Below are 15,882 nucleotides of genomic sequence, written 5' to 3' on the forward strand. Positions count from 1 at the left end.
TTTGTTTTTTGCAGTTGATAAAGGATAAAAGAAGTACTTGGTCATTTTTATATTTGATGCGGGGAGTGGTTCTTATCTCTTCTTTATAACCAAAACCATTTAAGTGAAGTACAGTAATTATATGGGTTAGTATTCTTTCCAGTTCTATGCTTATACTTCAAATGATAGTACCGGGGATTGTGGCCATTTGCAGAGAGAAGTAGAAAAGAGAGTAGAAGGTAAGTGGCTCTAACAGCAGTTAGAAATTGTTCTTAACTTCTAAGTAAAAGTATGGCCATTATTCAAGAAAATTTTCTGTTAAGTATCATCTAAGTTCCATTGGACCTGGAATAACTTGGTCAAATGAATAGATTGCTGTCTCTTGGAGAGGGTTCCACGCTTTCTAAGGCATCAGTGCTAAAATCATCATCATAAAGCATTTGCTGGACTTCCCTTGTGGAGTATTTTTACAGGGAGGTAGAGGGAAAGAGGGAGAGAAAGATGTTCTAAGGAATCAGCTCATGCAGTTATAGAGACTGATAAGATTCAAGATCTACAGCAGGCAAACTGGAGACCCAAATGATCTAGTCCAGATACCATCAGTCTCAAGATCCAGGAGGAGCTGACGCTTCAGTTCAAGTATGAAGGCAGGAGGAAAAAAAAATGTCCCACCTTAACAGTCATGCAGGAGGAATTCCTTCTTACCTGGGGGGGGGCCTTTTTGTACTATTTCGGCTTTCAGCTGATTGGATGTGGCTCACCCACATAGGGCAGTCAGCCAATTTAAATGTTACTCTCATTCGAAACACCCCCACAGACACATACAGAGTAATGTTTGACTAAATATCTGGGGCCCATGAAGCCTAGTCAGGGTGTTACATAAAATCAGCCATCACGGGGACTTCCCTGGTGGTGCAGTGGTTAAGACACTGCACTCCCAATGCAGGGGGCCTGCGTTCAATCCCTGGTCAGGGAACTAGATCCCACATGCATGCCGCAGCTAAGAGTTCACATGCCACAACTAAGGAGCTGGCAAGCCGTAACTAAGGAGCCCTTGAGCCGCAACTAAGGAGCCTGCCTGCTGCAACTAAGACCTGGTGCAACCAAATAAATAAATAAATATTTTTTTTAAAAAGCCATCACCGTATCCGCAGTTGATTAGCCCACTTTTTTTTGGATACTGAAATTTGCCTCTAATGTTTTTCAGCTTCAGGAGAAGTAAATGAGTGAATAAACTCTGTCTAAGCCTATCAACTTTTTTCTCTCCATATTGGGCTTGGCAGTGAAGACCCAACTTTGAGTTCTAAACTCTGATTCCCTTGGAATGTTGACAGTTTTACAATATTAAGTTCAGTTAACTTTATATTTTAGTTTCTATTCATTAATTGATTTTTAGTTGGTTCCATACATGATGTTTATACCCTTGGCAATTTGCTAGAAAGTAGATCATCAGTAACAGCCAAGAAGAACAAAAGAATTAATTTGGGAACTTTGTTATATGATTCAAATTAATGAAAGTAAGAGACCAACAAGTAAAACTGATGGATATAGAGTTTATGTTTATCTGTACAAATATGAAGATGTGTTTTTATGTTCTGATTTAAGTTCTGATTTTGGAATTCTTTTTATATATAGTTTTATTTTGTTTGAGTCCTCTTGCTGTATGAATATATGCAGTTCGGGGATCAGCCTGTTAAGGATACAAATACAGAATTTTAATACTCCTTTTTTTTTATTTGGCTGCACCGTGCAGCTTGCAGGATCTTAGTTCCCCAACCAGGGATTGAACCCCGGCCCACGACAGTGAAAGTGCTGAGTCCTAACCCTTTAATACTACATTTAAATGTATTTACCTATTCATTCATTCTTGTTTTGTTTATAGAAGTAATACATGCTCATTTTCAAAAACCCAAATATATGTCACAGAAAATAAACAGGAATAACCAGTGTCAGTTATTTGGCATATAGTCTACAGATTTCTTTTGCATGCACATATATACACATATATACAAATAATATACATATATACAAATAATTTTATTCGTGTTACTTTTAGTAGTGGCACATAAATAACACCACAGGATTAGAAGAGCTTTGACTAGTAGTCATTTATGGGAGGGAAGAAAATGAGGATATTAATTACCTATTTAGCAGTTTTGGAGGACAGTTTCATTCTAGGGTTGTTAGAATTTACTCCATAATTTTGGCAAGAACAAAAAGCAGATGAGTTCTGCTGGGATACTTCCCCTGCCACACAGTGTTTAATGGTGCCTACGAATAACAAAAGATAAGGAAGTCACATTGTGAGAGGTCTGTCAGCTTGTGATCCAACATAAATGGGGACTCTGACAAAGCATAAAAGAACTCACAATATTTAAAACAAAAAGTCATAAAAATTATAATCATCTTCATCAGTTCATTTAGTCCCATGGAATTAATTCGTGGTTTTGATCTTTTGTTAACAGTTTTATGAAGTCATCAATTTCTAAGTTAGAATTCTATAAATTCTTACCATGGCATGGTTAGAGATCTGATTACAGTGCAGTTGACAAGGAAATTAGGTTATTTCTGTGACATACAACATTTTAAGATAACTAGAATTATGACTGATAACATTATTCCAGGACATACCAGATTTCTAGGAATTTCACATAGTTTCTGAAATACTTATAACATATATCTATACAGACATACAATAAAGAAGTTTTAGTATTACTTATTTGGAAATGCTTCCCATGAAATTTAATATATGAAATAAGCCTAGTTAGCTTAACATATCCCTTTTTATAAGGAGAGCACCAATCTTTGAGATATTTCAGGGGCCTTGAAATAATATTTCAAAGTTAGTTCTGAGTCAAAAAAGACTTTATTTAAAATTTTATTTTTGAAATTTGTCAAAAATATCAAAAGTTTTAAAAATACTTCGTCAAATAGGATATAGGTCACTGTGGAACAATGCTTAGTTATCCATTTAATCAAAGTGACAAAGGTTTCACAGGCTATTATTATTATTATTTTTGTGGTATGCGGGCCTCTCACTGTTGTGGCCTCTCCCACTGTGGAGCACAGGCTCCAGACGCACAGGCTTAGCGGCCATGGCTCACGGGCCCAGCCACTCTGCGGCATGTGGGATCTTCCCAGACCGGGGCACAAACCCGTGTCCCCTGCATGGGCAGGCGGACTCTCAACCACTGCGCCACCAGGGAAGCCCTCACAGGCAATTATTGAAGGTTATATGTTTAGTACTGTGCAAAACTTAGCTCTTTTAATATTGAGAGGACTAGGTTTACTTAAATAATCAAAAGATCTGATAAAGACAACATAGAACGTAAGTGATTATTTTGACAAAACATAAGATCTGTCTTTTATAATCTTACTATCAAGAGCAGACGGATGGGGAAAAAAAGCTTGTCCTTTTAACATAAGGAGGAACCAAATTTTAATTTTGCACCAGCTTACTCTTCGTTGCGGTGCGCAGGCTTCTCATTGCAGTGGCTTCTCTTGTTGCGGAGCATGGGCTCTAGGCACACGTGCTCAGTAATTGTGGCTCGTGGGCTGTAGAGTGCAGGCTCAGTAGTTGTGGCACACGGGCTTACTTGCTCCGCAGCATGTGGGATCTTCCCGGACCAGGGCTCGAACCTGTGTCCCCTGCATTGGGAGGCATATTCTTAACCATTTAACCACTGCGCCACCAGGGAAGTCCCTAGTTGTTTTAATAACATATTAATTAGAATTTTTAACCCTTTGAAACCTTAATTTCTAGTAAAAACTAAAAATTAAACAATTATGAACTGCCTTTTACATTAGCATTCTATAGATTGGCAAACTTATAAAATACTTTTTATAATTTCTAGAAACACATGCTGCTTCATAGTACAGACTTGCAGTAAGGCACAAGATACACGTATTTACTAATAGACCCAAACATATTTAGTCTCTGTAATAAGAGGTCAAATGTAGGTAAACTTAAATTTGTTTAGCAATTCATGTTTCAATATTTTATCTTACTTGGAAATGACATAGACATTCAGTGAATTCCCATCATTTAACTTGAAACTTTAAAGTTTCAAGTTACCAAGAAGAGATTTGCGGAAACTACAAGGAGGGAAATATATAATAGTGGACATGTATTATGTTTACTATGTACTGAGCACTATTCTAAGTGCTTTTCATTAAATTCTCAGAAAAAGTATTACACATAATTCTCCTTTTATAAAATGAGGCAACTGAGAGGTAAATTGCTTATCTAAAGTCACAGAGTTACTAGGTAGTGAGGCCAGGATTTGAACAGAGTGTTTACTGCCAGAATGCTTTCTGTGTACTAGACATTTAATTTAATTTTTGTTTGCTTCTTTTTGGCCACGCCACATGGCTTGCAGGATCTTATTTCCCTGACCAGGGATTGAACCCGTGCCCTTGGCAGTGAAAATGCAAAGTCCTAACCACTGGACGGCCAGGGAATTCCCAGATATTTAATTTTCATTTGCCTTAATGTAATTGAATATAGATAATTCTGCTGAGGAATTCAGATTAGTTTGAACACATCTCAGAAAATTCATCCTGAATGTCTGCTGTGTATTCTTGGGGGAAATACTAGGGATAAAAAACATAGTATTTACCCTCAGACTTTGCAGTTTTTTCTGGGGACACAAGACCACACATGAAAGGTGTATGAACAGAAACAGGAACTTGTAAACAAGAGCAAATTAATGAGGTACAAAGTAGAGGCGTGTCTTAAAACGTGCCAGGAATTTTCTCATAATTTAATTTTTAAATTTCTGCTCTTCATCTTTTATAGTACTCTTGGTTCTTTTGGAGTTTTTAAAGATTAGAGATACATAAACACTGGTAGAAAATAACAAAAACAAACTGAAAATGAAAAAACAAGTTGCTTGTATTTACTGATTTGCATGATTTTCATCTGAACTGCAGACAAATTGTCTAGAAGAATTTTCATTAGCAGAGTTGTATATAAGTTGTATTTAAGTATTCCTTAAATATGACATACAGGCTGGAAAGATATAGGTGAAATAGGGAATGACTGACTGCTAATGGGTGCTGGTTTCTTTTGGGGGTGATGAAAATATTCTAAAATTAATTATTGTAATGGTTGCAAACTCTCCAAGTACACTAAAAAACGTTAAATTGTATACTTCAAATGGGTGAATTGTATCGAAAAATGGACTTTAGCGCAGAAGCAAGAAGAAATACAGTCCTGCAGCCTGTGGAACAAAAACCACATTCACAGAAAGACAGACAAAATGAAAAGGCAGAGGACTGTGTACCAGATGAAGGAACAAGATAAAACCCCAGAAAAACAACTAAATGAAGTGGAGATAGGCAACCTTCCAGAAAAAGAATTCAGAATAATGATAGTGAAGATGATCCAGGACCTTGGGAAAAGAATGGAGGCAGAGATCGAGAAGATGCAAGAAATGTTCAACAAAGACCTAGAAGAATTAAAGAACAAACAAAAAAAGATGAACAATAAAATAACTGAAATGAAAACTACACTAGGAGGAATCAATAGCAGAATAACTGAGGCAGAAGAACGGATAAGTGACCTGGAATACAGAATGGTGGAATTCACTGCTGCGGAACAGAATAAAGAAAAAAGAATGAAAATAAATGAAGACAGCCTAAGAGACGTCTGGGACAACATTAAACGCAACAACATTCGCATTATAGGGGTCCCAGAGGAGAAGAGAGAAAGAAAGGACACGAGAAAATCTTTGAAGAGATTATAGTCAAAAACTTCCCTAACATGGGAAAGGAAATAGCCACCCAAGTCCAGGAAGCACAAAGAGTCCCATACAGGATAAACCCAAGGAGAAACACGTGGAGACACATAGTAATCAAATTGGCAAGAATTAAAGTCAAAGAAAAATTATTGAAAGCAGCAAGGGGAAAACGACATATAACATACAAGGGAACTCCCATAATGTTAACAGCTGATTTCTCAGCAGAAACTCTAGAAGCCAGAAAGGAGTGACATGATATAATTAAAGTGATGAAAGGGAAGAACTTAGAACCAAGATTACTCTACCCAGCAAGGATCTCATTCAGATTCGATGGAGAAATCAAAAGCCTTACAGACAAGCAAAAGCTAAGAGAATTCAGCACCACCAAACCAGCTCTACAACAAATGCTAAAGGAACTTCTCTTAATGGGAAACACAAAAGAGAAGAAAAGGACCTACAAAAACAAACCCAAAACAATTAAGAAAATGGTCATAGGAACATACATATTGATAATTACCTTAAACGTGAATGGATTAAATGCTCCAACCAAAAGACACAGGCTTGCTGAATGGATACAAAAACAAGACCCATCTATATGCTGTCTACAAGAGACCCACTTCAGACCTAGAGACACATACAGACTGAAAGTGAGGGGATGGAAAAAGATATTCCATGCAAATGGAAATCAAAAGAAAGCTGGAGTAGCAATACTCATATCAGATAAAATAGACTTGAAAATAAAGAATGTTACAAGAGACAAGGAAGTACACTACGTAATGATCAAGGGATCAATCCAAGAAGATATAACAATTACGAATATATATGCACCCAACATAGGAGCACCTCAATACATAAGGCAACTGCTAACAGCTATAAAAGAGGAAATCGACAGTAACACAATAATAGTGGGGGACTTTAACACCTCACTTACACCAATGGACAGATCATCCGAAATGAAAATTAATAAGGAAACACAAGCTTTAAATGACATAATAGACCAGATAGATTTAATTGATATTTATAGGACATTCCATCCACAAACTGCAGATTACACTTTCTTCTCAAGTGCGCATGGAACATTCTCCAGGATAGATCACATCTTGGGTCACAAATCAAGCCACAGTAAATTTAAGAAGATTGAAATCATATCAAGCATCTTTTCTGACCATAACGCTATGAGATTAGAAATCCATTACAGGGCAAAAGAAACGTAAAAAACACAAACACATGGAGGCTAGACAATATGTTACTAAATAACCAAGAGGTCACTGAAGAAAACAAAGAGGAAATCAGAAAATACCTGGAGACAAATGACAATGAAAACACGACGATCCGGGCTTCCCTGGTGGTGCAGTGGTTGAGAGTCCGCCTGCTGATGCAGGGGACACGGGTTCGTGCCCCGGTCCGGGAAGATCCCACATGCCGCGGAGCGGCTAGGCCCGTGAGCGATGGCCGCTGAGCCTGCGCGTCCGGAGCCTGTGCTCCGCAACAGGAGAGGCCACAACAGTGAGAGGCCCACATATCGCAAAAAAAAAAAAAAAAAAAACACGACGATCCAAAACCTATGGGATGCAGCAAAAGCAGTTCTAAGAGGGACGTTTATAGCTATACAGGCCTACCTCAAGAAACAAGAAAAATCTCAAACAATCTAACCTTACACCTAAAGGAACTAGAGAAAGAAGAACAAACAATACCCAAAGTTAGCAGAAGGAAAGAAATCATAAAGATCAGAGCAGAAATAGAAACAAAGAAAACAATAGCAAAGATCAATAAAACTAAAGCTGGTTCTTTGAGAAGATAACCAAAATTGATAAACCATTAGCCAGACCCATCAAGAAAAAGAGGGAGAGGACTCAAATCAATAAAATTAGAAATGAAAAAGGAGAAGTTACAACGGACACCACAGAAACAGCATCATTAAGAGACTACTACAAGCAACTGTTAGCCAATAAAATGGACAACGTGGAAGAAGTGGACAAATTCTTAGAAATGTATAACCTTCCAAGACTGAACCAGGAAGAAATAGAAAATATGAACAGACCAATCACAAGTAATGAAATTGGAACTGTGATTAAAAATCTTCCAGCAAACAAAAGTCCAGGACCAGATGCCTTCACAGGCGAATTCTATCAAACATTTAGAGAAGAGCTAACACCTATCCTTCTCAAACTCTTCTAAAATATAGCAGAGGGAGGAACACTCCCAAACTAATTCTATGAGGCCACCATCACCCTGATACCAAAACCAGACAAAGATACTATAAAGGAAAAAAATTACAGACCAATATCACTGATGAATATAGATGCAAAAATCCTCAACAAAATACTAGCAAACAGAATCTAACAGCACATTCAAAGGATCATACACCATGATCAAGTGGGATTTATCCCAGGGATGCAAGGATTCTTCAGTATATGTAAATCAATCAATGTGATAAATCATATTAACAAGTTGAAGAATAAAAACCATATGATCATCTCAATAGATGCAGAAAAAGCTTTTGACAAAATTCAGCACCCAGTTATGATAAAAACTCTCCAGAAAGTGGGCATAGAGGCAACCTACCTCAACATAATAAAGGCCATATACGACAAACCCACAGCAAACATCATTCTCAGTGGTGAAAAACTGAAAGCATTTCCTCTAAGATCAGGAACAAGACAAGGATGTCCACTCTCACCAGTATTATTCAACAGTTTTGGAAGTCCTAGCCATGGCAATCAGAGGAGAAAAAGAAATAAAAGAATACAAATTGGAAAAGAAGTAAAACTGTCACTGCTTGCAGATGACATGATAGTATACATAGAGAATCTTAAAAGATGCCACCAGAAAACTACTAGAGCTAATCAATGAATTTGGTAAAGTTGCAGGATACAAAATTAATGCACAGAAATCTCTTGCACTCCTGTACACTAATGATGAAATACTGAAAGAGAAATTAAGGAAACACTCTCATTTACCATTGCAACAAAAAGAATAAAACACCTAGGAATTAACCTACTTAGGGAGACAAAAGACCTGTATGCAGAAAACTATAAGACACTGATGAAAGAAATTAAAAGATGATACCAACAGATGGAGAGATATACCATGTTCTTGGATTGGAGGAATCAATATGTAAAAAAGACTATACTACCCAAAGCAATCTATAGATTCAATGCTATCCCTATCAAATTACCAATGGCATTTTTTACAGAACTAGAACAAAAAATCTTAAAATTTGTATGGAGACACTTAAGATCCCGAATAGCCAAAGCAGTCTTGAGGGAAAAAAACGGAGCTGGAGGAATCAGACTCCCTGACTTCAGACTATACTACAAAGCTACAGTAAGCAAGACAATATGGTATTGGCACAAAAACAGAACCATAGATCAATGGAACAAGATAGAAAGCCCAGAGATAAACCCACGCACCTATGGTCATCTAATCTGTGACAAAGGAGGCAAGGATATACAATGGAGAAAAGACAGTCTCTTCAATAAGTGGTGCTGGGAAAACTGGACAGCTACATATAAAATAATGAAACTAGAACACTTCCTAATACCATACACAAAAATAAACTCAAAATGGATTAGAGACCTAAATGTAAGACCAGACACTATAAAACTCTTAGAGGAAAACATAGAAAGAACACACTTTGACATCAATCACAGCAAAATCTTTTTTGATCCACCTCCTAGAGTAATGGAAATAAAAACAAAAATAAACAAATAGGACCTAATGAAACTTCAAAGCTTTTGCATAGCAAAGGAAACCATAAACAAGACGAAAAGACAACCTTCAGAATGGGAGAAAAGATTTGCAAACGAATCAATGGACAAAGGATTAATCTCCAAAATATATAAACAGCTCATGCAGCTCAATATTTAAAAAACAAACAACCCAATCCAAAAATGGGCAGAAGACCTAAATAGCCATTTCTCCAAAGAAGACATACAGATGGCCAAGAAGTACATGAAAAGCTGCTCAACATCACTAATTATTAGAGAAATGCAAATCAAAACTACAATGAGGTATCACCTCACACCAGTTAGAATGGGCATCATCAGAAAATCTACAAACAACAAATGCTGGAGAGGGTGTGGAGAAAAGGGAACCCTCTTGCACTGTTGGTGGGAATGTAAATTGATACAGCCACTATGGAGAACAGTATCGAGGTTCCTTAAAAAACGAAAAATAGAATTACCATATGATCCAGCAATCCCACTACTGGGAATATACCCAGAGAAAACCATAATTCAAAAAGACATGCACTCCACTGTTGACTGCAGCACTATTTACAATAGCCAGGTCATGGAAGCAACCTAAATGCCCATTGACAGACGAATGGATAAAGAAGATGTGGCACATATATATATAGAATGGAATATTACTCAGCCATAGAAAGGAACGAAATTGGGTCATTTGTAGAGACGTGGATGGATCTAGAGACTGTCATATAGAGTGAAGTAAGTCACAAAGAGAAAAACAAATATCATATAGTAATGCATATATGTGGAACCTAGAAAAATGGTACAGATGAACTGGTTTGCAGGGCAGAAACTGAGACGCAGATGTAGAGAACAAACGTATGGACACCACGGGGGGAAAGTCGGGGGCGGGGTGTGGTGGTGTGATGAATTGGGCGATTGGGATTGACATGTATACACTGATGTGTATAAAATTGATGACTAATAATGACCTGCTGTATAAAAAATATATAAAATTAAACTTAAAAAATTAAAAAAAAAATGGACTTCACCTCTAGTGAGTGATATTGTGGTAAAATATACATGACATTCTAACCAATTTTAGGTATTTATTTTATTTTCGGCTGTGTTGGGCCTTAATTGCGGCACGCAGGATCTTTGTTGTGGCGTGTGGGCTCTTCATTGTGGCGCTCAGGCTTCTCCCTAGTTTGGTACACAGGTTTTTCCCTCTCTAGTTGTGGCACATGGGCTCCAGAGTGCGTGAGCTCTGTAGTTGCAGCATCCAGTCTCCCTAGCTGTGGCTGCGTGCTTAGTAGTTGAGGCGCTCGGGCTTAGTTGCCCCACCGCATGTGGGATCTTAGTTCCCCGACCAGGGCTCGAACCTGCATCCCCTGCATTAGAAAATGGATTCTTAACCACTGGACCACCAGGGAAATCCCTGGAAGCAGTAGTCTTGATGTACTTAATTTTAAACCTTTAGACTCCAAAAATACTTGTTCCCCAAAATTGTTTTGTTTCTCTAAAGTTTTTAGCCTTTTCCGTTTGTTTCCCCTCAAACCTGCTTTTTTGTGTGTGTTCCCTATTTCAGATAATGGCATCTTTATTCATGAAATTGTCCAAAGAAGAAATCGTTATTATATTTTCTCTCCTTCTTTATTCCATATATTTAATCACCAGAGCCTGTGGATTATGCCTCCTTAATGTCTTTGAACCTCTCTACTTCACTGTAATCCCCACTGTTATTTATTTGACTTAGACTCCTGTCTACTTTCACCTGGATTTAATAACCAGTTATAGTAGAGGGATCAGTCAAGCGAAAAATGGTTCAGAAGGATTCAGATAAATAAACAGTGCTGAAAATTAGGAATAGGAGCTATCCATGCAGAGTACCAGTAAAATTTTATGACTGATACCTTTCTTGAGTACTCTAGTTCACATTGGTTTCTCCCACCTTTCAAGATTCATTCTTTCATTAAATGTTTATTTAGCATTTTCTATGTGCTTTAAGCATTGGTAACACTTTAGTCTACCTTCAAAATATATCCTCCCTCCACTTTTTATACCTATTGCTGTCACCCTAGTCCACACCACAGTCATGTCTCCAGTGCTCTCTCTGCTTCTGTCTTTGACTCTCTTCTAAATATATCACTCAGGGTGATCCTGTTGAATCATAGGAGGTCATGCCAGTCTTGTTTAAGAACTCTCTCAGAGGGCTTCTCCTGCTTCTTAAAGTCAGAGTCTTAACATGAAGACCTATGAGGCCCTTCTTATTTGGCCCTCTGGACTTCCCTGGTGGTGCAGTGGTTAAGAATCCGCCTCCCAATGCAGGGGACACGAGTTCGAGCCCTTTTCCAGAAAGATCCCACATGCCGCGGAGCAACGAAGCCTGTGTGCCACAACTACTGAGCCTGTGCCCTGGAGCCCGTGAGCCACAAGTACTGAGCCCACATGCCATAGCTACTGAAGCCCACGTGCCTAGAGCACATGCTCTGCAATAAGGGAAGCCACCACAGTGAGAAGCCAGCGCACCGCAAGGATGAGTAGACCCTGCTCGCCACAACTAGAGGAAGACCATGCAGCTGCAAAGACCCAGTGCAGCCAAAAATAAATAAATAAAATAAATAAATTTATGATTTGGCCCTTTGTTGACCTCCTCTGGTCCCACTCTTCCCCGCTTGGCTCGTTCAGCTCCAACCAGACTGGCTTACTTGGTCCTTGGAAATGCAGGTGTGCTTTGCTTTTGGGTCTTGACTCTTTATGGAGGCAGCGCTTGAGCAGAATGAGTGCTTGAGTGAGGCGTTCATCTTTTTTGTTTTCTGTCCCCCATACTGGAATGTAAGCTCATAGCAGGCAGGGGTTTTTGTGTCTTTTATTCGATACAGTCTACCCAGGACCTAGAGCAGGGTCTGGCACATAAGAGATGGGTGCTAAGGATAGATTTGTCTAATGTGTGCTTACCTAGCATGTAATATATTCTCCCCTTTCTGTATAGTCTTCCTGGTGAGATTTTTGCCTTTGGTGTAATGGCTATCATACCACTTTTGTATCTCCTGTATCTCTAGTAAATGTAAACTGAAATAAATGAAATCTTTATTATTTAATTATTTTTATGTACAAGATTTCTGTTTTTTAAAAAATAGTTTTATATCTTAAAGTTAGGCTGCCCTGAGGCTTAAAAAATGTTAGTAGCCCCTAAATTCAGCTTCTTTAATGTTTAAGTTTCTCTAAGAAATCCTGAAGCATATACATAACTGCTGTACATGCAGGGTTTTTTTTTAACTCTTACTTGATAGACTTACCAATATAAATTGATCATCTTTCTCAAATATGAGCACTTTTGTTTTAATTGACAATATTGAATGTGATGAAAGAGTTCATCATTTATATGGAGTAAGTAATAAGATGCGGAACAAATTTACATGTTCGGTTGAGTTTTATAGATGTGCATATTTATTTTTATAAAAATAGGTAGCTGTTATAATAGGGATTCAAAATTCAGTTGGTTTCCACTGGGCTCCCCAAAATTTCAGAGATTACAGAATAATTCTTATTAGTGTTGGTGTCAAATCTAAGTTCACTTGCCAACCCACTCGCCCTTTCTTGGAAGAAGTAAAAGTTATTTTTGGAACTCTGATTTCCTGACTAATTGGAGTCAGGAATCCTAGCAATTCCCCCTATTAAAGGATATGCAAATGTCCCATAGCTCTCCTAAAGGGCAGTCTTACAGTAGGCAGTCTGAACCAGATGTGTTAGTAATACTTGGTACCACCCTTTTATCAGCCTCTCTCTGTTGACAAAGTATGTATAAGAAAAACTAATACTAAAACATCCTAGGAAAAAATAACTTTATGGGAATGAAAGTAGATGCACAGATGAAAAATAAATATTTTTTGGCCAGTATTGAATGATTTGTGCATTCATTCATATGATTTTTTAAAAAATTTACTTATGTATTTATTTTTGGCTGTATTGAGTCTTCGTTGCTGCACGTGGGCTTTCTCTAGTTGCGGTGAGCGGGGCTACTCTTTGTTGTGGTGCGCAGGCTTCTCACTGTGGTGGCTTCTCTTGTGGAGCAGTGCCTCTAGGCCCCTGGGCTTCAGTAGTTGCAGCACACAGGCTCAGTAATTGTGGCTCACGGGCTCTAGAGTGCAGGCTCAGTAGTTGTGGTGCACAGGCTTAGGTGCTCCACAGCATGTGGGATCTCCCCGGACCAGGGATCGAACCCGTGTCCCCTGCATTGGCAGGCAGATTCTTAACCACTGCGCCACCAGGGAAGTCCCCATATGATTTTTTTTAAAAGGAAAGAAAGGGAGGGCCAATCCCTTTATGCTTTCATTTCCTGCCTCAGGGCAAGGGCTTTAACTCCAAAGTGCTGTTTTCGTAACACTTCCCCTGTCTTACAAATTCCTGGAACACCCAGCACTAAAATGTTTGGGTTTCTTTTAGATTTGTCTGGAACAACAAAGGCTAAGGGGAAAATGCTTGAGCCCACCCCTGTAATGTCTAGATGGTTCTGTTTTGGTTTTGTTTTGGTTTTGTTTTTTAAGTAAAATGGTGATTATTAAATAGTACTTAGATATACTTAAGATTATAAAAAGAGAGATCAGACATTTAACCTCATTCCAGTTTTCTTTCCAGTTTATTTCCCAAGTAATTAAAATTTATTTTTATTTTTTTTGAAGTATTAATATGGATACAGTGAAGTGCAGAAATCTTAGACATACAGTTTAGTGAATAATGCACACTTGTCTAATCACCACCCAGATCATGTTGTAGAACATTTTCAGTATCCCAGGTTATCTTGTACCTCTTCCCAATTCATTCCTCCTTGCCAAAGATAACCATTATTTTGACTTCTGTCACTATATATTAGTTTTTCCTATTCTTGAACTGCATGTAAATGGAATCTTACCTACAATACAGTACATACAATCACTCTTTTGAATTTAGTGTATTTTATTCATCATATGTCTTTGAGATTCATTCATATATTTTGGTGAAACAATAATTCATTTTCATTGCTGTCCAGTATCCCGTTGTTTGCATATATCACAGTTTTTTCATTCTGCTGACGGAAATTGGGTTATTTCCTGATTTGGGCTGTTATTAAGAGTGACATTCTTACCATGCCATTTGATACATAATTCTGTTGGGTATATGTACTTAGGAATGAAATTGCTGGGTCATAGAGTAGGCATATCTTTAGGTTGAGCATATATTGCCATTTTTAACAAAGTACCAGTTTACAGTTTCTCACTGGCAATGTATTGTTCCATATTTTTGCCAACACTTGTAACCTTTCAACTACTTTAAAAACACATTCCATTCCCATTAGGGGAAATTAGAAATGGAAGTAGAAAAAAGAGAAACATTATTTATTCTTACTCCAAGTTAGGAACATATCATTTTATATTTAATGTGTTTATTCATTTCCTCCTTTTGCCCTATCTTCCCAACCCAACTCAGTATTTTGAGAATATTTATGTAATTCCACCCAAGAAAAAAAATATACAAAAATGAACAGGACGAAGACCTAAATAAATGGCAGGATATCTGTGCTCATGGGTTGGAAGACTTACTATGGTTAAGGTAGTGATACTCCTCAAGTATGTAGATTCAACAACATACCTATCAAAGTCCCAGCTGCCTGTTTTTAGAAATAGGCAAGCTAATCCTAAAAATCATATGGAAAAGCAAGAGACCCAGAATAGCCAAATAGTCTTGGAAAAAAAACAAAATTGAAGGACCCACATGTCCCAAAGCTGTAGTGACAAGACAATTGTCATCCTGGCATAAGTATAGATATATAAACCGTGAAATAGAACTGAGAATCCAGAAGTAAACTTTTCTATTTATGCTTAGTTGGTATTCAGGACAATTCATTGGGGAAAGAATAGTCTTTTTAAAAAATGATTCTCGGACAACTGGATATCCACATGCAAAGGAATGATGTTGGACCCGTACCTCACACCATATACAAAAATAACTCAAAATGGATCACAGGCTTAAATGTAAGAGCTAAATTTATAAAACTCATTTTTTTTTTGGCCATGCTGTGTGGCATGCGGGATCTTAGTTCCCCAACCAGGGATCAAACCCGTGTCCCCTGAACTGGAAGCACAGAGTCTTAACCACTGGACTGCCAGGAAGTCCCTAAATTTATAAAACTCTTAGAAGAAAACATAGATGTAAAATTTTCATGACTGTGGATTAGGCAGTGGTTTCTTAGTTATGGCACCCAAGAGAACAAGCAACCAAAGAAAAAAATAGATAAATTGGACTGAATCAAAATTAAAAGGTTTTGTTCTTTAAGGGACACTCCAGCAAGATAGTGAAAAGATAGCCCTCAGAGTGGGAGGAAATTTTGCAAACCATATATCTAATAAGGGTCTAGTGTCCAGAATATATAAAGAACTTTTACAACTCAAATTAAACAACTCAATTTAAAAATGGGCAGGACTTCCCTGGTCGCG

General features: G+C 37.8%; 1 protein-coding gene across 1 annotated transcript in view; it reads left to right on the forward strand.

The window, feature by feature from the left end:
* Positions 1 to 15,882, forward strand: part of SPTLC2 (serine palmitoyltransferase long chain base subunit 2) — a 113,537-nt gene that overhangs the window by 68,459 nt on the left and 29,196 nt on the right. The gene's annotated exons all lie outside the window — the stretch shown is intronic.

This window comes from Mesoplodon densirostris, chromosome 4 (genome assembly GCF_025265405.1).
Source record: "Mesoplodon densirostris isolate mMesDen1 chromosome 4, mMesDen1 primary haplotype, whole genome shotgun sequence".
NCBI classification, from domain to species: domain Eukaryota; kingdom Metazoa; phylum Chordata; class Mammalia; order Artiodactyla; family Ziphiidae; genus Mesoplodon; species Mesoplodon densirostris.